The sequence below is a fragment of the Thamnophis sirtalis genome, unplaced genomic scaffold (genome assembly GCF_051295495.1).
Source record: "Thamnophis sirtalis isolate CommonGarterSnake01/CBP01778 unplaced genomic scaffold, rThaSir2_p1.2 scaffold_15, whole genome shotgun sequence".
NCBI classification, from domain to species: Eukaryota; Metazoa; Chordata; class Lepidosauria; order Squamata; family Natricidae; genus Thamnophis; species Thamnophis sirtalis.
Genome location: NW_028261395.1, coordinates 4,267,756 through 4,290,455, shown reverse-complemented (window position 1 = coordinate 4,290,455; position 22,700 = coordinate 4,267,756). Strand labels below are relative to the sequence as shown.

Genomic DNA, 22,700 nt, shown 5'->3' with positions numbered 1-22,700 from the left:
CTTTCTCTGCTTTACCCTTTCTTCCTTCCCCTCCTCGTCCAATTTATATTGGATGATTTATATTAATCTATTCAGCAAACCACCAAATAGCTATTTGTTTGTTTTTCTGAGGCCAAACTCTTTTTGATTGTGATTTTGTTAAAATTTGGTTCACGAGTCGATCCCGTTGTGATAAGAGACAGAATGTAAATAAAGAGAGAGCTATTGTCTTGAATTGGAAAACACGAAAGCACCCTTACCTGATGAATGGTTGCAGAGGATCAGAAGAAAGCTGGAGATTCCTGTATTTCACTGTGCAGAATCTGAACTCCTCTCCCGGTGGTTCATGGATACTGAAAGGCAGACAGAACGATCAAAGTGACATGGAGGTGCGGGAGGACAGTTGACGTGGTTTCTAACGGCATTCCACTGAGTAAGAAAAGTTTTGCATGTTACTCTCACTTTTATAATATGGAAATATTATCATGCTGTTATAATCTAGCAATGCTTTTATAATCCAGCAATTAAGAATAGCAGTTATCTAATGAGTATTCCTTGATAATCTCTGCTTTATCAGTTAATACTGGGGAAGAAAAACAAGTGAGTAAGAAAAAGCATGCATCACTTCAACCTTGAACTCCTAACCACCTGAAATTTGCAGCAGACTGCAAAGTCTCTGTGTGTGTGTGTGTGTACAAACAAATATATACATACAAATAAATATACATATGCACACATATACATGATAGCAATATATATACATATACATATACCTATTAGATTTTTACAACCCCTGGTAAGTCCCAATTATGGAAGGAAGCTAACTGCTTCCATCACCTGTCAATTGGCTCGTCACAAGTGTCCATCACGACAGAAACCCAATATTTTTACTGTTGCCTTTGTTATATTTGTGTTTTTTTATTTGTGCTGATAAATAAATAAAGGGAGACTAGTATAGATCTATTTCAAGCTATTTAGCTCTCATCAGCTAGCCATACCCTTACTGGGATTTGTAAAAATCTAATAGATACCTTTCACCCGGGCTTCGCTGATAACGGATAAGAGCCTGTGGCCTAATGGCTAAGATGTCTGCCTAGTATGTAATATAGCCCAGGTTCAAATCCCAGTAAGGGTATGGCTAGCTGATGAGAGCTAAATAGCTTGAAATAGATCTATACTAGTCTCCCTTTATTTATTTATCAGCACAAATAAAAAAACACATATACATATACATATACATATACATAAACATATACATAAACATATACATAAACATATACATATACATATACATATACATATACATATACATATACATATACATATACATATACATATACATATACATATACATATACATATACATATACATATACATATACATATACATATACATATACATATACATATACATATACATCAGGGGTGGGTTTCTCGCCCCGTTCCAACCGGATCGGTTGGAACGAGGCCGGCGGCGTCCTCATGCACGCACGCGGCGCGCGCGCGCACGCACGTAGCGTCCTTACCACGCAGGCAGCGCGCGCGTGCACGCACGCGGCGCGCGCATGCGTATTAGTGTCTGCGCGATGCTCCAGCTGCTCCTGGAGGATCGCGCAGGCGTTCTGCGCATGCGTGGAAGCGCGAAATTCAAAAAAAACGGGTAAGGAGCGGGCGCGGGTGTGCGGGCGCGCGCGGGCGCGGGGGGGGGGCTTCGCCGTTCCCGGAAGTTACTTACTTCCGGGTTCGGCGACCAACCGGATCGCAGGGACCGGTGCGAACCGGTTGAAACCCAGCCCTGATATACATATACATATACATATATACTAGAGACCTACATATACATATACATATACATATACATATACATATACATATACATATACATATACATATACATATACATATACATATACATATACATATACATATACATATACATATACATATACATATACATATACATATACATATACATATACATATACATATACATATACATATACATATACATATACATATACATATACATGTATTTACTGATGAAAAAGATATACTTGCATAACTGACATCCTGCTTAAGCAATAGAATGACATGAAATCCTGCATGTTGTAACCAGCAACATTTGTGCTGAAGGCTAAGAATTAGTGATTGTGAAGATAAGATTTTTCACTGTATAAAACGCCATTAAGTGTTATTAGACTTTGTTCTTCAGGACATGACGGATTTGATAAATTGTGTGGTGATAATATTCTTTACCAATAAATCACATGAAACCTGAATGTTATCAAATACTGTAGCGTTTGCTGATATAATCTCCAGGCTAGAAAATAAAGTTCAACTGGTTTAGAAGATGGAGAATGGCTGGATTCATCTAGTCATCCCAATTCAACTAACCGATAACAACGAAGGTTATGAAATTAATAACACGCAATCACATTGTCCATGGTTTGAATGGGATTTTAGATGTGAACCTCATGCATACTATACATCTCATTTGAAGGAATTGAAATACCCGTATTTTTTGGAGTATAAGGCGCACCAAGGTTTTGAAGAGGCAAATTTTAAAAAAAGGTTTTGCACTCTACAAATCTCCCCAAAACAACCCGTTTTTCGTGAAAACAGGCCTGCTTTTTTTTTTCAAAATAAGGGCATGAATAGCCCTTAGGAGACTTGTAGAATGCTCGGGGGGCAAAAATGAACAAAAAATGACCCATTTTTTGCAAAAACGGGCCCATTTTTGTCAAAAAAAAAGGGTATGGATAGCCTTTAGGAAGCCTTTAGGGTGATCCTGGGGGCTGAGGGGCAAAAAACAGCCTGTTTTTTGCTCATTTCTGCCCTCCCCAGCCCCCAGGAGTTCTCTGAAAGCCTCCTACAAGGTATGCACGCCCATTTTGGTGAAGGGGCAGAGTTTCAAGAGGCAAAAAAATGCTGTATTCAGTGTATAAGACGCACCCAGATTTTCAGCCTCTTTTTTGAGGGGGGAAAAGCTGCGTCTTATACTCTGAAAAATACGGTATCTTGCCCTTGTAATCTTTCATATTACCAGTATTTGCATGAACTTGAAAATGCCCTATAAATAGCAGCTGGAAGAAATAGATGTGCCAACTTGTTGAGTACAATGCCAATTACTTTTCAGGAACTGCCTTAGTCAACCACATCTAATGCAAATTGCTGGTTTTAACCTATAAAACCTAACATGGCTTGAGATAGCCGAAAGCCAAAGTTGAAAGCAGGATTCCTGTTGCCAAGCAAGGAGGTTTTTAAATGAGTTTCGCCCAATTTTATTACCATTTCCCCCCAAAGTTATTAAGCGAATCATGCAGTTAAGTTGTTAAATGAATCCAGCTTACCTACATTGGCTTTGCTTGCTGGAAACTAGCTAGGAAGGTCATAAATTATAATCCGAAGACCTTGTAAGTGCGAGAGACAGTCATTAGATCACTAAACAAATTGTTTTAAGTCAAGGACTATCTTGAGTTACAACAATTCATTCAGTGATCGTTCAAAATTGTAACAGCACTGAAAAAAATGACTTATGACCATTTTTCACAGTTATGTTGTCAGCCTCCGCTTGCTGCTGCTTCGGCTGCCATTGAAACGGGGAGGGGAGGCATGGTATTTGGGAGGGGAATCATGATGTGCTGGAGGAAGATTCTAGATGCTGCCTGACCATCTTACTGTGCATGTGGAGGAAGGGAGTTTCCCGCCAAGGCTAACTGTCCGGCATTCCATCCTGGTGATGGCTTTTGAAGTTTTCTCCCACCTGACAGTTGGGTGAATTATATATGGACTATGGACTGGGGTGCCAAGGGGAGGGGATTGACCTATACATGATATTCTTTGCTTTCGCGCCTAATTAACCAGATTCAGCTTAGCTAGGCTACTGTTCATTTATAATTAGTAAAAGTACACTTGATTTCAATCAAATGGAGTTGAGTGGTTTCTTTCCTGATTACTAAATGAAGTCAATGCTAACATATGTCCAGTGCAACATCCCTGTGGTCCAGTGATTTACATTCAGAAGCTTGACAACAGGTTCATATTTATGACGATCTCAGTATCCCGAGGTCATGTGATCCCCTTTTGCAACCTTCTAATAAGTAGAATCAATGGGGAAGCCAGATTCACTTAACAACGGGGTTCCTAATTTAACAAAACACTTAACAAAAGTGTCAAGAAAAGCTGTAAAATGGGGCAAAACTCACTTAACTGATTTCTCTCTTAGCAACACAAATTGTAAGGGTTAGGATTAGGTTTAGGGGTTAGTTTTAGGGTTAGTTTTAGGGTTAGGTTTAGGTTTAGGTTTAGGGTTAGGGTTAGGGTTAGGGTTAGGGTTAGGGTTAGGTTTAGGGTTAGGTTTAGGGTTAGGGTTAGGGTTAGGGTTAGGGTTAGGTTTAGGGTGAGGTTTAGGGTGAGGTTTAGGGTTAGGTTTAGGGTTAGGGTTAGGGTTAGGGTTAGGGTTAGGGTTAGGTTTAGGGTTAGGTTTAGGGTTAGGTTTAGGGTTAGGTTTAGGGTTAGGTTTAGGGTTAGGTTTAGGGTTAGGTTTAGGGTTAGGTTTAGGGTGAGGTTTAGGGTGAGGTTTAGGGTTAGGTTTAGGGTTAGGTTTAGGGTTAGGGTTAAGTTTAGGGTTAGGTTTAGGGTTAGGTTTAGGGTTAGGTTTAGGGTTAGGTTTAGGGTTAGGTTTAGGATGCTGAGTGCTTGGGAATGTGCGGATTTGCCCTCCGTGATTATGTCATCGCGGTAGGGTCGCGTTTTTCCTTAGTGCTTCGAACGGCGCTAATTAGTCTTCGCGCTTATGTCTCCGCGGATAAGGGCTTCGCGGATTTGTGGTGGAACCAAGTAGGAGAAGGTCCTATATAGGCAAGTAAAAAATATGTCTTTTTTCCTTGCAGCTTTATCCACTGTAGGATTGTTTTTATGCTGAAGACATGGAATAAAACGTTTATTAAAAACACATTCAGAATTCATATCTCTAGGTTTGTCTTGATACGATAGGGAGATGGGAGCTGTTTTTCTGTTCTCTATAATAGTCTAAAGTTTAACACCCAGACCTCACCTCCTATCAGCTCCTGCACAGATGAAGGGGGGCAAAAGATTGTGGGTGACCTAATTATCTACCTATTATCAAATTGCTGGCATTCACAGTGCTCAACAATCCATAGAGTTATCTGCAATGGATTAATCATTGATATTTTAACTGTTGAATTTTGATACCTTTTCCTCATTTCTGAAAGCTCAGCCTAGCTCAAGTATTTTGCTTGAACATGGTGTCTAAAAAAGGAAAGGGCATTTAACCAGTTTCTAATGTTTAGAAATATCATCTTTAGCTATGTTTTTTATTCTGTTTTACACGGGCATTTAATAATGTTAAAGCAACTGCGGCACGACATAACCACGAACGTCAAAAGCGCGCCGACAAAACCGCGGCGCTAAAACCGCAATGTCAAAAGCGCGCCAACAACAGCGTGCTGACAACAGCGCGCCGACAGAAGCGCGATTTAAGGTAAGGTAAGGTTTAGGGTTAGGTTTAGGGTTAGGTTTAGGGTTAGGTTTAGGGTTAGGTTTAGGGTTAGGTTTAGGGTTAGGTTTAGGGTTAGGTTTAGGGTTAGGGTTAGGGTTAGGGTTAGGGTTAGGGTTAGGGTTAGGTTTAGGTTTAGGGTTAGGTTTAGGGTTAGGTTTAGGGTTAGGTTTAGGGTTAGGTTTAGGGTTAGGTTTAGGGTTAGGTTTAGGGTTAGGTTTAGGGTTATGTTACAGCGCGCTTCTGTCGGCACGCTGTTGTCGGCGCGCTTCAGCGCTCATTCGTCTCCGCGGTTTTGACGGCGCGGTTTTGTCACCGCGCTTTAGTCACACGCGCTTTTGTCGTACGCGCATCCAAAGCAACACACAGACTTCCCTCTCTTTGAAATCCCATGTGGGATTTCACTTCACTGTGAAATCACTCCTTATTTGTGAGCCGCCCTTAATGAATAATTGTCAACTGGTTCTTCCTCCCTCAACCTGTACAAATTTTAATTACTGCACGTATTCTAAGAGAGAAATTTATGCGGAAATAATTTCTCCCTTGGTTGTGTCCTTATTACAGTAATTTCATTTAAATATCCATTTTACCCTTTGATCACATCCGTTAAAAAATGTCCTTCTGATCGATAACCAAACCCCGGTTTGTTAATGAACAAATCCCAGCAAAGTGACAAATTAGTACAGGTAGGTCTCGGTTTACGATCACAGTTGAGCCCAAGATTTATGTCGCTAAGTGAGAAATTTGTTCAATGAGTTTTGCCCCATTTTCTCGTCACATTTGTTAAGTGAATTTATTTATTTATTTATTAGACTTATATACCGCTTCATAGGGCTTTCAGCCCTCTCTAAGCGGTTTACAAATTTTTTAGCAAATTGAGTCAGCAACTTGCCCCCACAGTCCGGGTCCTCATTTCACCCACCTCGGAAGGATGGAAGGCTGAGTCGACCTTGAGCCGGTGAGATTTGAACCGCTGAACTGCAGATCACAGTCAGCTAAAGTGGCCTGCACTACTGCACCCTAACCACTGCGCCACCTCGGCTTTTTTGAATCGCTGGAGTTCTTAAATTAGTCACACGGTTGTTGAATGTATTTGGTCTCCCCATGGACTTTGCTTGTCAAAAGGTCACCAAAGGTTACCATGGGACTCCGGGACACTGCAATCATCATAAATGTGGATCAGTTGTCGAGTATCCAAATGTAAATCAGATGACCGTGGGGATGTTGCAATGGTCATAAGTGTGAAAAATGGTCATGAGTCACTTTTTCCAGTGCCCTTGCAACTTTTAATGAATTGTTGTAAGTTGAGGACTATCTGAGCACCCATATTGTTGGGGGGGGGCAAGATGCTGACTCTGTAAACTGCTTGGGGGGAGGGCTGTAAAGCACTGTGAAGTGGTATCTATGTCTAAGTGCTATTGCTATTGCTATCTGTATCAGGGACGTGCAGTCACTAGAGGCAGGGGAGGCGTGGCCTCACCAGTCATGAGGAAAGGAAAGAATTTTAAAGACTATTTTTAAAAATAATTAAAGCCAAGGTAGTTGCTGCCAGATTCACAGTGACTTGGAACAGTGCTTTGTGTTAACCATAGGAGGAGGCCAGAGAAATAGGGGCCTCTTTTGCATAAGGAATTTTTTGCCTTTTGAGAGTTAAGCAAGGGTTAACAAGCAAAGAATTCCTTATGCAAATGAGGCACGTATTCTCTCGCCTCCTGTAGAGGGCATTTTTAGAGGCTTTTTAGAGTTCTCTGGGAGCAACTAGCTCAGTCTGACTCAGAGCTCTGGCCTTTCAAGAGGGGAGGGCAGGGCAGGGCAGGCAGAAGCAGAGTTGAAATCATCTCTGAAACAGCTGGAAAAAGGTGCGTGTGGGGGGAGGGGGGAGGAATTCAAAAAGTGTGATCGGAAGGCAGCAGGGGAAGGGGGGGTATGGCAGAGGAGCTGCTTTCAAGACTTTGGAAAATATATCCAATCCAACTTCTGTGTTTGTGTTTGAGAGTGAGTGAATGAGAGAGGGATCCAAGTTCTCTGTGTGCGTGTGTCTGTTTGAGAGAGGGGGGAGGGAGGGAGAGAGGGAGGAAGGAGGGGGGGGAGAAGAAAAAGAATGGGAAAACTTATTTTGCAAGGGGAAAAAATGCTGTCGCTTTAAATCGGAACTGAGCATGCCTGGCTGTGGAATTCTGGGAGTTGAAGTCCACAAGTCTAAAAAGCTGCCTCACCGGGGCTAAAGCTGACCGCACTTCACTGATCTGTATGATTGTCATGGGGAGACTATTTGAAATGCTGTCTTTGTGGAACAGTGAGTTAAGGATTTTGCTTACAGGAATGCAAGCAACCTGTGTACGTTCTTGAGTTCATTCTGTTCTCAAGCAATAAAATGAACATTGGATGTATACAATATCCCAATAGCTTTATTTATAAAGCTGCTTGTCACCACTTCGGTTCTCCGTCTTTCCAAATCACTGCAGTTCATCTGATGATCTGACCTTGAAGTAATAATCTCTTACGATCTAAGCCCCAGAGCTCACTGTAACAGCGTTGTCAAAAAGGCATTAAGAGTTGTTAACCCAATTTTGCAAAGCTTCTTCTCTGGTAACATTGTACTGCTAACTAGCTCATACAAAACCTTTCCCAGACCAATCTTCGAATACAGCTCGCCTGCCTGGAAACCCACACTATATATCAGACATGAATACAATCAAGCGAGTCCAGAGGCATTTCACAAGAATTCCTCTGTTCACAATAGAATATCTTATGTCACCAGGCTTGAAATCTTTGGGCTTGGACAACCTTGAACTACGCTGACCTAAGCATAGTATACAAAATTGTCTGCTACAACATCCTACCTGACAACAACTAATTCAGCTTTAACAGTACTGTAACGCGCTCTATATGGGGCTGCCCCTGAAGAGTGTTCGAAGACTTCAGTTAGTCCAGAATGCAGCCGCGCGAGCGATTGTGGGTGTACCTAGATACACCCACGTTACACCTATCCTCCGCGAGCTGCACTGGCTTCCCATTGGTCTCCGGACACGCTTCAAGGTGCTAGTTGTTACTTTTAAAGCCCTACATGGTATTGGACCTGGCTACCTGAGAGACCACCTTCTGCCATTTACCTCCCAGAGACCTATAAGATCGCACAGACTAGGCCTCCTCCGGATTCCATCTGCCGGCCAATGTCGGTTGGCGACTCCCCGGGGGAGGGCCTTCTCTGTAGCTGCTCTGGCCCTATGGAACGATCTTCCCATTGAGATCCGGACCCTTACTACCCTTCTGGCCGTCCGCAAAGCGACTAAGAGCTGGCTGTTCCGGCAGGCCTGGGGCTGTTGATGTATCCAGCCCCATCCTATGTTATGAATGTTGTTGAAACCTACGAGAACTTGGAATTGGTTCTTCGTAAACTTAAATATGAAGACCATGGTTGGCAAGTGTGTGGGAACTTGAAGATCTTGTGCATGCTGCTCGGGCAACAAGCTGGGTATACCAAATACCTTTGTTTTCTGTGTGTATGGGACAGTCGAGACCGACAAAATCACTGGACCAAGAAGAGTTGGCAGCCGAGGGTGCTAACAGTCGGTGAAAAAAAATGTCCTCTGAGAAACTTTGGTACCTTCCCATAAAGTTCTTCTACCACCTCTCCACATAAAATTGGGATTGATGAAACAATTCGTAAAATCACTTCCAAGAGATGGAGAATGCTTCAAATACTTGGTCACCAAGTTTCCATGCCTGTCGGAGGCAAAATTGAAGGAAGGTGTGTTCGTCGGACCAGACATCAGAAGGCTTATAGTTGATCAAGAGTTTGTCAATACCATGACGGATCCTCAAAAAGAAGGGTGGATTGCATTTAAAGAAGTCGTACAGAAATTTTTAGGCAATAACAAAGATCCTCACTACAAAAAGATTGTCGGAAGAATGCTGAAAGCATTTCAAGCTTTAGGTTGCCTGATGAGTTTGAAAGTGCATTTCCTCCAGTCCCACCTTGACTACTTTCCTGAAAATTTGGGAGCTGTGAGTGAGGAACAAGGTGAACGATTCCACCAAGACATTAAAGAGATGGAAAGGAGATACCAGGGAAAATGGAGCATTACAATGATGGTAGACTACTGTTGGATGCTTCAGAGAGACATTCCAGATGCTACTCACAAGTGTAAATGCACCAAGAGGAGCCTCACAAGGAAGAAGAATCGAGTTTAGTGTGTGTGGGTGAGCTCATTTCAGTTCAAAAAAAGGATTTTCATGAAAATATTGTAATAAACTTTAATTTTATACGTCTATTTCCATTTATTTTGAGGTATTGCCTTATTTAACATAGTTACCTGTTGTGACTCAGCAGATGTCTGCTGTGAGTCTTTTCGGGGTACAAGATTCATTATGCAGCTGGGGCTTGTTAGGGGCAGGTTTGGAGATAAAAGGACGGATGCTGCCACGCCCCAGTCGCAGGAGTCAACGTTCCTTCGTGCGTTCCTGGGTTCGTACAACATTGCTTGATACACTTGGATAAGTGCTTTGGTGTTTCATGTAACCCTGATTCGTGGAGACTTTGGAAGAAGTGCATTGCTTGTAAGAGTTGTTTTGTATTCTGTTATATGCTTGAAAGAGACTGTATTTCTGTTATTTTTGGGCTCGAAGCCAGTTTGAACTGAGAACTGATAAAGAAAGTTCCTTTTAAGTTTATTCGTCTTCCCGTTTGTTAAGAGCCGTGAAGGGGGGAAAGAACAGTTACCTAAATTGTCAGGAAACGTGATGTCCTATTACAAAATGGAGGTCATTTTCGGATTCAGCGCACCAAAAAACATAAAAATTATGTGGAATAACCAAAACAGCTCTCAAAAATTTTTTTTTTGCAGACATGTGTTATGTTTTATTGAATTGGATGCAACTTACAGTCACACGCCACAACCTAACAGAACAAGAGCTAAATATGGATCTGTCCTTTCCCACAACGCACAATCCTTTTCAACCAAGGATTTGTCTGGTTATTAAAGCATATCTTTTTTCCCCTTTTAATCTTAGAATTCTGGTAACATTGTACTTTGGAAGACAATATCTAATAATTTGCATACCTTTTTATTGCTATACTTATCAGCACTGAGGTTGTTGGTTCTGCTGTATTTGCTTTTCTCTTGCTAGCTCAGCGTTTTAAAATAAAGTGAATGGAAGTATTTCTATTAAGTGTCAAATAATATTTCTGAAGTTGGGTCTAAAAAAAAGAACTGAATTCTAGTTTTTTTGCGTGGCTGAATCCTAAAGAAACCAGGACTATTTCCTAATCACTGGGTACATTGTGAACAGGAATTTTGCATCACTACTAAAACGTTATGCATCAGAAAGGTATCACACTGTGTTCCATTAAATCCCACGGCACGACAAAACCGCGCTGGTCAAAATCGCGGCAATAAAATCGCAGCGCTAAAGCCGCGACGTCATCGCCGTGCGTCATCACCGCCGCGACAACAGCACGGCAACATAAGGGCGCTTTAAAACGGCACCGCGGCAGAAAGCCGACTTCATTTAAGGTAAGCGTTAGGATTAGGTTTAGGGGTTTGTTTTAGGGTTAGGTTTAGGGTTAGGGTTAGGGTTAGGTTTAGGGTTAGGTTTAGGGTTAGGGTTAGGGTTAGGGTTAGGGTAGTGAGTGCTTGGGAATGCGCGATTTTGCCCTCCGTGATTATGTCATCGCGGTAGGGTCGCGTTTTTCCCTAGCGCTAAGAACGGCGCAATTTAGTCTTCGCGCTTATGTCTCCGTGCAGAAGGGCTTCGCGGATTTGTGGTGGAACCTTAAATCCACAGTTGAAATGCTACATGACTACCAAGCCACGCCCACAGAACCGGTAGGGGAAACTTTTGAATTTCCCCACTGATTAAATCCCTGTTCCAAAGAAGCCTAATGATCAACTGTTTATAACTGATGAGTGGTCCATTTAAATGCACCCACATAAAACATCTGTGCAAAGCTGAAACATATTCTGACACATGTTGAACTCATGTTCCACTTATTAAAAACCTGCCTCCTGGTGAAATTATGCATTTGTCCATGGAGATTCTCCGTCATCCAGTCATGGTTGTCCCAAAGGTGCTTCTTCAAGAGGCTGGACAAAGAAGTGGACTTTCTAGTTTTCTTGGAAGACGTTTCGCTTCGCATCCAAGAAGCTTCTTCTTGGATGAGGTTAAGGTTAAGGTTAAGGTTTAATGGATTTGTATGCCGCCGAATCTCGAAGGACTCCGGGCGGCTTACATAAAAACAATAAAAGAATTTAAAAGACAAAGACAAAGCGAATTAAAAGAACACAACATGCACTCAATCTTAGTGGGGCTGGAGCTCAATCAAAGATCAGCAGCCCCAGGCCTGCTGGAACAGCCAGGTCTTAATAGACTTTCGGAAAGCGGAGGGGAGTGAGAAGTGAAACATATTCAAAAGAAAAACTAGAAAGTCCAGTTGCCTCCTGAAGAAGCTCCTTTTGGGGACTTGTTAAGCATTGCAATTGATGGGAGATTTCCCCTACCAGATGGGATACGGTGGGGGGGCAAACGAAGCCAGATAAACCCATTGCATTGCTTTCCTTAGCTTATAGCAATAGCAGTTAGACTTATATACCGCTTCATAGGGCTTTCAGCCCTCTCTAAGCGGTTTACAGAGTCAGCATATTGCCCCCCACAGTCTGGGTCCTCATTTCACCCACCTCGGAAGGATGGAAGGCTGAGTCAACCTTGAGCCGGTGAGATTTGAACCGCTGAACTGCAGATAACAGTCAGCTGAAGTGGCCTGCAGTACTGCACCCTAACCACTGCGCCACCTCAGCTCTGCAGCTTGCCCTGCATTAAAGCGGTTACAGCAGAATTTGCTCACTAGTCTCTTTATGGAGGCAAAATAGCTTGATCAAAACAGCAGAAATTACACTGGCATGGGTTTTTTTTTGGCTGTCTCAAAGAATGCAGGGAAATTATTTAGCCCAACTAACTGCCCTAATGTATCATTTTGTTCACATGTGGCTCATGCTCCATCACAGGTAGTCCTTGATTTACGACCACAATTCTGTTGTTAGGGTGGTGCAAACAATACACCTTGAAAAAGAAAATTCGAGAAAGAAAACTATACACCAGCTTGATTTTCTTTTTCTCCCTTTACTTTGTTAGCTGTACTGGACTGACTCCAAATTTACTATGCAAAATGTTAATTTCTAAGCAGAGAGACCCCCTTGTCCCCACCGCTTGCTTCTCCTCCAACACAGCACTACTAAAATGTTGTGCCAGGGGTGGGTTTCCCTCCCCGTTCCAACCGGTTCGGTTGGAACGGGGCCGGCGGCGTCCTCGTGCACGCGCGCAGTGCACGCATGCGTACTAGCGTCTGTGCGATGCTCCAGCTGCTCCTGGAGGATCGCGCAGGCGCTGTATGCGTCCTGCGCATGCTTGGAAGCGCAGAACTCGTCAAAACCGGGTAAGAAATGCGGGCGGGCGGGTGAACCCTTCGGCGTTCCCGGAAGTTACTTACTTCCGGGTTCGCCGACCAACCGGTTCACGGGGACCGCCGCGAACCGCCTGAAACCCACCCCTGTGTTGTGCATCGGAAAGGTATCACACTGTGTTCCATGAAATCCAGGGTTGAAATGCTACATGACCACCAAGCCATGCCCACAGAACCGGTAGGGAAAGCAGTTGAAAACTGTTTTCAGCATCTCCCAGTTTCTTTTCTTTTTTTTAAAAAAATAAGATTTGAATGCCACTTACTCACTTATTGGATCTTCCTACAGGCACTCTGAGCAGACTCTTTGCTTCTCATTTTAAAGACTGATTTGCCTGCTTTTTATAAGGAGCCGTAGAAACAGTCTGACCCTCCCATCGGATAATTATTGGTGGATCTTTTTATGACACTCAAGAAACCTGTTCCAACCTTCTCGCAGAGCAGCTGTTGTGTTGTGGAAATGCGAAAAGCAGTGCGGTGTACCTTGCCTGGAGCTGAACAAAAGTTAGCAATAGCATTCAGGCTTATAAACTGCTCCAGAATGCTTAACACCATCCTATCGGCGGTTTACAATCTGTGTCCTCATTTTACCGACCTTGGGAGGATGGAAGGCTGAGACAATCTTGAGCCCCTTCAGGATTGAACTCATACTTGAGAGGCCGCCTCCTGCCAATTACCTCCACTAGACCGATACGATCGCACCGATTAGGCCTCCTCCGAATACCATCTTCCAGCCAGTGCAAACTGGCAACTACCCGGAGGAGAGCCTTCTCGGTGGCTGCTCCGACCCTCTGGAACGAACTCCCCATGGAGATTCGGACCCTCACCACCCTCCAGTCCTTCCGCGCTGCTTTAAAGATCTGGCTATCCCGGCTGGCCTGGGGTTAAGATTCTAACCCCACCCGAATTGTGTGACTGTTGTGTTTTCTTTTAATATGTTGTACTGTCTTCATGTCGGAAAATTGTTTGTCCTTCCCCCCCCCTTTTTTTTTGAACTGTGAGCCGCCCTGAGTCCCCCCAGGGAAAAGGGCGGCATACAAATAAAGGGAAATAAAATAAATAAAATAAAATAATTTGCCTGCAATGGTACACTTTTAACTACAGCATCACCAGGGCTCACCAAGTAGGATATGAATCCAATAAAAAAAGCAAAGAAATAGGTTTTCGCCTGTTAGTTTTATACATGAGAAATCTTTTGACTTGCCGTTCGATGAGTTCCAGAAACCACGAGGCTCATCAGTGCAAGTACAAAATGGGTAGAGCTTGCACAGTGACATTTCAAGTTTCCTCTTGCTGATTTTGACCCACCTACCCACCTTTGAATATGGTGGTATTATGGCGCTCTGGGTTGGATAGCAATAAAAAACAAGATTCCTGAGGCAGTGGTGGGTTTCAAAAATTGTTCGAACCTACTCTGTGGGTGTGGCCTCCTTTGTGGGAGTGGCTTGCCGCCCATGTGACCGGATGGGAGTGGCTTGCCGCCCATGTGACCGGATATGAAGATGCCGACGACACTTGTCAGAACCACCTTAAATGACCTCACACACAGCACTGGCATGCATAAGAATAGGATGTAAACTTGTTTTTTAAAAGGCATCTTTGGTTTGCGTTAAAACAACTTCAACACACGCAATGTTCTGATTGCACCACAAACGCAGTAGTCATCCTTACCTTTCACACAGGCACTGAGTTTTATAAATAGGAGCATGATAGTGTAGAATAATCATATCCAAGGACCAGTGGTGGGTTTCAAACAATTTTGGAACCTCTTCTGTAGGTGTGGCCTGCTTTCCGGGTCCACTGGTGGAACCTCTTCTAACCGGTTCGGTAGATTTGACGGACCGGTTCTACCGAATAGGTGCGAACTGGTAGGAACCCACCTCTGTCCTGAGGTAAAGAGCTCACAAGTAATCAGTTCATTTTAAGATGGATGTCATCTCAACAAAGGAAATTCCATGCTAGTAAGAAATAGTTATACTACAATGTTTCCCCGAAAATAAGCCAGGGTCTTATTTTCTTTTGACCCCCGAAATAAGCACTTTGCCTTATTATTTTTGAGGTACAGGAGGCGGCGAGTGAGCCAAGGTGGTGCAGTGGTTAAATGCAGCACTGCAGGCTACTGCTAGATCAGCAGGTCAGCGGTTCAAATCTCACCGGCTCAGGGTTGACTCAGCCTTCCATCCTTCCGAGGTGGGTAAAATGAGGACCCAGATTGTTGGGGGCAATATGCTGACTCTCTGTAAACCGCTTAGAGAGGCCTGAAAGGCCTATGAAGCGGTATATAAGTCTACTGCTATTGCTATTGCTATTGGTCACCTCATGGCTGCTGCTGCTGTGTTGCAATATTTTCGGGGAGGGTTTATTTTGTGGTAGGGATTATTTTTGCACATGCACTCAATTTAGCATACAAACTAAAAAAAGAAAGAAGAAAATAATACATCAATAGCAATAGCAATAGCAGTTAGACTTATATACCGCTTCATAGGGCTTTCAGCCCTCTCTAAGCGGTTTACAGAGTCAGCATATCGCCCCCACAGTCTGGGTCCTCATTTCACCCACCTCGGAAGGATAGAAGGCTGAGTCAACCCTGAGCCAGTGAGATTTGAACCGCCGAACTGCAGATAGCAGTCAGCTGAAGTGGCCTGCAGTACTACACTCTAACCACTGCGCCACCTCGGCTCTACAAGGCAGGGGCCACCAACCTTTTGAACCTCAGGGACCACTAAATTCATAACTTTGAATCCCACAAACCAGTAATGTGATCTGCCTAATGACCAGGGCGTGGCTAGGTGGTCATGTGACTGGGTGGGTGTGGCCAAGTCAATGTCATTCACATCAAGGGGTTCCTCGCCAGCTTCTACTCTCCCCTCCCCGCCATTCCTTGCCTGCCTGACTGGGCTCCTTAGGGCCCCAACAGGAAGCCATTGCTGGAGCTAAGCAGCCACCATGAGAAAGAGTTGGCAAAACAGCTCAGTTCAAATTGGATCTGACCGAGAAGGAGGCTCAGGGAAAGTTACGGAAACGATGTTCCGAATGATTGTAAATAAGACCTCCACTTTTATGCGATGTGCACTAAATAAACTAGAACACATTAACAGAGAAGCTTAATGCTCCACCTTATTTTCCTTCTGCATCTTTTCATGCGCAATGACATTCATCTGATTTCTATTTTCAAACGCGGAAGAAATTGGGTCAAATATTTAACTGGTAGAGAATATCTGCTTGGCCTAGCAGCAATGGATTACGTGCTGTCCTCTTCCTCCCTACTTATCTCTCGCTTTCTCTCATTATGCAGCTCATTATTCAAGGAATTACAAAATATCTGCCCGCGTCTAAGGTTACAATAAACCTCCTAATTGTCTCAACATAAAAGGTTCCAGAACACACTGTCCTGGTACTTAACACCATCCTTGCACAAACCTTTGATTATTTTTGTTTGCTTATCTGATTAATAATCCTAAAAATCTTATTAGGAACTCCCTTGTCATCAAGAAATGCCCCTAAATTACCAGAAGCAAACAGAGGATTTAAAAAAAAAACATTAAGCAATTTTCTTTATGTTATATTACAATTTTCATCTTTACAACACTTCGGTATCAGTATACCTCATATGTACATACAGGTTGTTGTGTTTTTTGTTTTCCTTCCCTTTTCATATACCGTATTTTTCAGAATATAAGACACACCGGAGTATAAGACGCACCCATGTTTTGGAGAGGCAAATGTTTAAAAAAGTAGGTAGGTAAATAGAGGGATAGAGAGTGAGAGAAAGAGAGAGAAATACAGTAGGTAGGTAGTAGAGAGAGAGAGAGAATATATATATATTCTCAGCCACCTACCAGGTTCGAGGAGGCATATGCATTTCTGGAGTCTCAGATTATAACACTTCTGATAAGAGAGGATTGAATAGCAATAGCAATAGCAGTAGACTTATATACCGCTTCATAGGGCTTTCAGGCCTCTCTAAGCGGTTTACAGAGAGTCAGCATATTGCCCCCAACAATCTGGGTCCTCATTTTACCCACCTCGGAAGGATGGAAGGCTGAGTCAACCCTGAGCCGGTGAGATTTGAACCGCTGAACTGCTGATCTAGCAGTAGCCTGCAGTGCTGCATTTAACCACTGCGCCACCTTGGCTCCTAGGTGTACGGTTAATGATACCCAGCCTGCTTCCACCAGTAGACTCTGGAAGGGAGGCTTCCTTTGTCTTCCCTCTCCGAAGAGCAGTGGTGGCATTCAAAGTTTTTGACTCCCAGTTTTTGTGGGTGTGGCTTTGTGGGTGTGGCAGGGGAAGGATACTGCAAAATCCCCATTCCCTTCCCACTTTCAAAATTTCCACTACCGGTTCTCCAGGACCTGTCGGAACTGGCTGAATGCCACCTCTGCAGAAGAGGCGTTACCACCAGGGATTGCAAGATCTTCTGCATTTCTCCCTCCTCCCACTTTTTTTGGAATAGTACTTCTCCCTTGCTTAAACTGGCAATAGTCCTATGACAATTTAAGAAAGGTTGGCTGTTCCAAAAGGCCTTTGGGGATTGAGATGTTTCGATTTCCAGGAACATCAGGACACTGATGAGCTTGCTTGTTGTTCCTTAGTTCAGGATGATGGTGTGATGTGAAAGAGTAATTATGCTATAATTAATTCCTATATGTACAGAACAATATGAGTACAGAATGTAAGGATTTATATTCCTATATTTATATTCCTGTATATAATTCCTAGGGACGCGGTGACTCAGGGGCTAAAATGCTGAGCTTGTCAAAGAGAAAAGTCAGAAATTTGGCAGCTTGAATCCCTAGCTGAGTATGAGAGTGAGCTCCCATTACTTGTCCCAGCTTCTGCCAACCTAGCAGTTCGAAAGCATGTGAAAATGCAAGTAGAAAAATAGGAACCACCTTTGGTGGGGAGGTAATAGTGTCCGGTGCGCTTTCAGCCGGCCACACAACAATGGAGATGTCTTCAGACAGCGCTGGCTCTTCAGCTTTGAAACAGAGTTGAGCACCGCCCCCTAGAGTCGGGAACGACTAGCACGTATGTGTGAGAGGAACCTTTACGTTTATATAATTCCTATATTTACAGAACAATATGAGTACAGAATGTAAGGATTTATATTCCTGTATTTTGTTTTATTTTTTAGTTAGTCACTCAAAGTCAACAACCACCAAAGCAGTTTTTAATCTTAAACTAATAAATAATGACATGTTGTGTTTCACTGTAGATGGGCTATGCCAGTCTTCATCAGAAAGGTGGTGGCATCCTCTCACGACTATATTGCAAAACTTTCATCCTAGCAGAGCAACAGGATGACGCCAAGCGAGGAGTACATGTGGTTGCTGAAATAGGAATGATGTCTCAAAGAGTAAGGCTAGAGGTAGGTGAGGAATAACCAATACTTCTCCTCTCCACTCCTCTCCTTCCCCTCTCCACCCCTCTCCTTCCCCTCTCCCCCTCCCTTCTCTTTTATGAATTGTAATCATGGTGATGTTGTAATAAATTCGAAGCTGTAGGAGAAGGAGTGGCAGAACCTGGGGATGGAGTCAAAAGACTGTCTCTTTGTGGCTATGTAGAGATTCTGGTCTGATTCCTCTCTTGACTCTGCCTTCAGGTGCTACACTCCTTCTCTTACACAAATTATATACTTAAATACCAGTAGAAACTTAGGAATTAAAAGACAGATCCTTAATTGTAGTCAAGTTCTACAAGTAGACTATGAGATGTCAATTCATATAGTGAGCTGAGTGGTTGGTTTTTTTGCCTTGCTTTCTATGTTTTGGCTTATTTAATGTATTTAATTAATCATTGCAGATTTTCTTCGGGTCCAATCCTGGTCCTGTTACACAGCATTGTAATTAAGGTAGCTTTTCTTTAGAGCAGGCAGATTACAATCCCAACATTACTATAACGTGATTTAGAATTTTCCCAACAGAAGGCAGCTTGATAAATGCATATATACCAGTATGTGTATGTGTAACGTGCTTTAGCACTTTAAAGATATACACTCTGGATAAAGATATATATTCTGAATATATATATGTACACTTTGAATTCTCATTACTGAATGCCGTAAGACATATCCCTCTCCTTGTCCTATTGAAAATATTTTAGGTAAAAGTAAAATGTGACAATGCAAGACAATATATTTCTTTCAAACCTTTTTTTAAGGTAATGAAACGGTTAAAATATAAATACGGAGATCTGTACAATCAGGACAATGTCGTAATGACTGGAACTCATACCCATTCAGGACCTGCAGGCTATTTCCAAAACACCTTGCTCTTGATAACATCCGGAGGTCTTATAAAGCCAGCACTGAATGCCATCGTCAACGGGATCGTTCAAGTAAGGCAACATCCAAATTAGCATTTTAGCTTCATGTAATGGTATCTTTTGAGGCTGAAATGGATTCTCATCCTCCTTTGGACGTTCCTTTAACACAGACAACAGCTTCTTCCTCCGTACTTTAGAGAAAATTGCTACAGGTAGTCCTTGACTGATGACCATTCATTCCGTGGCTGTTATATGGCATACATGTACTGTGTCACAACCCCTGGTATGCCCCAATTATGGGAGGAAGCCAACAGCTTTCATTATCTGTCAATCGGCTCATCACAAGAGTCCATCAACAGTCTTACTGTTGCCTTTGTTATATTTGTGTCATATTTTTGCTGATAAATAAATAAAAATAAATAATTGATTTATTTATCAGCAAAAATAGTGGATCTGAGTACTTGAGAGACCGCCTTCTGCCGATTACCTCCCTCCGACCGATAAGATCGCACAGACTGGGCCTCCTCCGAATCCCATCCGCCAGTCAATGTCGACTGGTGACTACACGGAGGAGAGCCTTTTCTGTTGCAGCTCCGACCCTGTGGAACGATCTCCCCGTAGAGATTCGCACCCTCACCACCATCCAGGCCTTCCGCGCAGCCCTTAAGACCTGGCTCTCCCAACAGGCCTGGGGATAAGTCTTTAATTTGCCCCACCCGAGTGTTGAATGTTGAATGCAAGTTGTGTTTTTATTACTCTATTTTGTTCACATATTGTTTATTTTGAATTGCACCCCCTCCCTAATGATTGTAAGCCACCCTGAGTCCCCTCAGAGAAAAGGGCGGCCTATAAATCTTAATAAAACAAAACAAACAAACAAACAATATAACACACACAAAAACACACACATCAGCTCTTTTCCAGTCCTCAGTCCCCTGGTAGTTCCCCAGTGTTACACCTATCCTCCGCGAGCTGCACTTGTTGCCATTGGTCTCCGGACACGCTTCAAGGTGCTAGTCGTTACTTTTAAAGCCCTACATGGTATCGGACCTGGGTACTTGAGAGACCGCCTTCTGCCAATCACCTCCCATAGACCCATTAGATCCCACAGATTAGGCCTCCTCCGAATTCCATCTGCCGGCCAATGCCGGCTGTCGACCACCCGGAGGAGAGCCTTCTCTGTGGCTGCTCCGGCCCTCTGGAACGATCTCCCCATGGAGATTCGGACCCTCACCACCATTCAGGCTTTCCATAAAGCCGTTAAGACCTGGCTGTTCCAGCAGGCCTGGGACTGTTGTGTTCCACCCCCACTCGAATCGGTTGTGCTTGTTGTGACTTTTTAAATTGTTTTGTATTGCTGTTTGTTTCTGTTTTTACTCTTTTTGTATTTGTGCCCCTTCCCTCCTGGTTTGTCAGCCGCCCTGAGTCCCTTCGGGAATAGGGCAGCATACAAGTTGAATAAACCTATAAACCACATCCTGGACATAAATTGTTTCGACGTCTACCCTCAAAACGACGCTATAGGGCACTGCACGCCAGAACAACTAGACACAAGGAGAGTTTTCCCCCCCCCCAAATGCCATCAGTCTGCTAAACAACTAATTCCCACAAGACTGTCATATTACCTACTAATAATATTACTATTATTATTCTCTTTCTTCTTCGTTCCTATCCCTTTCCGCTTGATTATAGCCATGTTGCTTGTAACTCTACATTTTATATTGTTTTGTTTCCTAGTATAATTTGATTGCATATAATTTATGACTATCACTAAGTGTTATATGATTCTTGATAGAATCATAGATAGATAGATAGAGCCAAGGTGGCGCAGTGGTTAAATGCAGCACTGCAGGCTACTGCTAGATCAGCAGGTCAGCGGTTCAAATCTCACCGGCTCAGGGTTGACTCAGCCTTCCATCCTTCCGAGGTGGGTAAAATGAGGACCCAGATTGTTGGGGGCAATATGCTGACTCTCTGTAAACCGCTTAGAGAGGCCTGAAAGGCCTATGAAGCGGTATATAAGTCTACTGCTATTGCTATTGATGAATGTATTCTATTTTATTTTTCTTTATGTACACTGAGAGCAACAAAGACAAATTCCTTGTGTGTCCAATCACAGTTGGCCAATCAAGAATTCTATTCTCTTCTGGTCGTTGTTGTTTAGCAATAAAGTTTTATAGCAATTTATGTGTTTGTAGACTCATCAGTCTGCGGCATACAAATTTGGATGGTGATAATGATGACAAGAATGAAGAAAACTTAATTTAAAGCTTCATGTATTTTGAGAAACCAAACGTTGCCGCATCATGTTATAGAACACAGAAAATCATGTTCGGTCAGACTTTGGTTTCTTCCCAATCTGTGACTTGATCTGTAGCCATTAAAACTACCACCTCATTTTTTTTTTAAAAAAAAAAACATAACTATTATAAAAACCTGCTCCTCCCACATCCTGTTATGTGAAAAAGAATGTCAAAAACTTCAGTAAGGTATTTTAATATTCAGGTAATTGACATGTGGTACCAACATATTTATTTTACTTGTGCAGCTGGTTTTCCAGCATACGAAGCAGAGGTGGGTTCCTACCAGTTCGCACCTATTCGGTAGAACCGGTTCCGTCAAATCTATCGAACCGATTAGAAGAGGTTCCACCAGTGGACCCGGAAAGCAGGCCACACCTACAGAAGAGGTTCCCAAAATGTTTTGAAACCCACCACTGGTCCTTGGATATGATTATTCTACACTATCATGCTCCTATTTATAAAACTCAGTGCCTCTGGGAAAGGTAAGGATGACTACTGCGTTTGTGGGGCAATCAGAACATTGCGTGTGTTGAAGTTGTTTTAACGCAAACCAAAGATGCCTTTTAAAAAACACGTTTGCATCCTATTCTTATACATGCCAGTGCTGTGTGTGATGTCATTTAAGGTGGTTCTGACAAGTGTCGTCGGCATCTTCATATCCGGTCACATGGGCGGCAAGCCACTCCCATCCGGTCACATGGGTGGCAAGCCACTCCCACAAAGGAGGCCACACCCACAGAGTAGGTTCGAACAATTTTTGAAACCCACCACTGATAAGAAGGCAAGGGGCACCTACGGGAATACTACGCCCTTCTCTTCCTTTTAATCAGACAGTCCAAATGTTCGTAGGCAATCTACATGCGATTGGAAAATTCTAATGACCCCCCAGATTGTGTCCATTGCTCTGACCCACATCTCGGTGCTACCTTGGCTTCCATACAAATTGCTATACTAATCCTTCTTTTGAGAGGGAGAGGAATATAAAGGAGGGTAAAATGTATGAACATGTTCTAGATCCTGCTGACTTGCCTTTAAAGAACAAGATTTGCCATAGACCTCAGAATGATGAGATCATCAGATCTTCCTTCCAACTCCTCAACTAGAGAGTACAATAGCAATAGCAATAGCAGTTAGACTTATATACCACTTCATAGGGCTTTCAGCCCTCTCTAAGCGG

General features: G+C 43.0%; 1 long non-coding RNA gene across 1 annotated transcript; it reads left to right on the top strand.

Annotated features, from left to right (window-relative positions):
- The first annotated feature begins 332 nt into the window (after window positions 1-332).
- Window positions 333-19,313, top strand: LOC148042438 (uncharacterized). Its single transcript, XR_015695101.1, has 3 exons — window positions 333-421; window positions 18,200-18,324; window positions 19,116-19,313. It is a non-coding gene; the product is annotated as an uncharacterized LOC148042438 (long non-coding RNA).
- The last annotated feature ends 3,387 nt before the right edge of the window (window positions 19,314-22,700 follow it).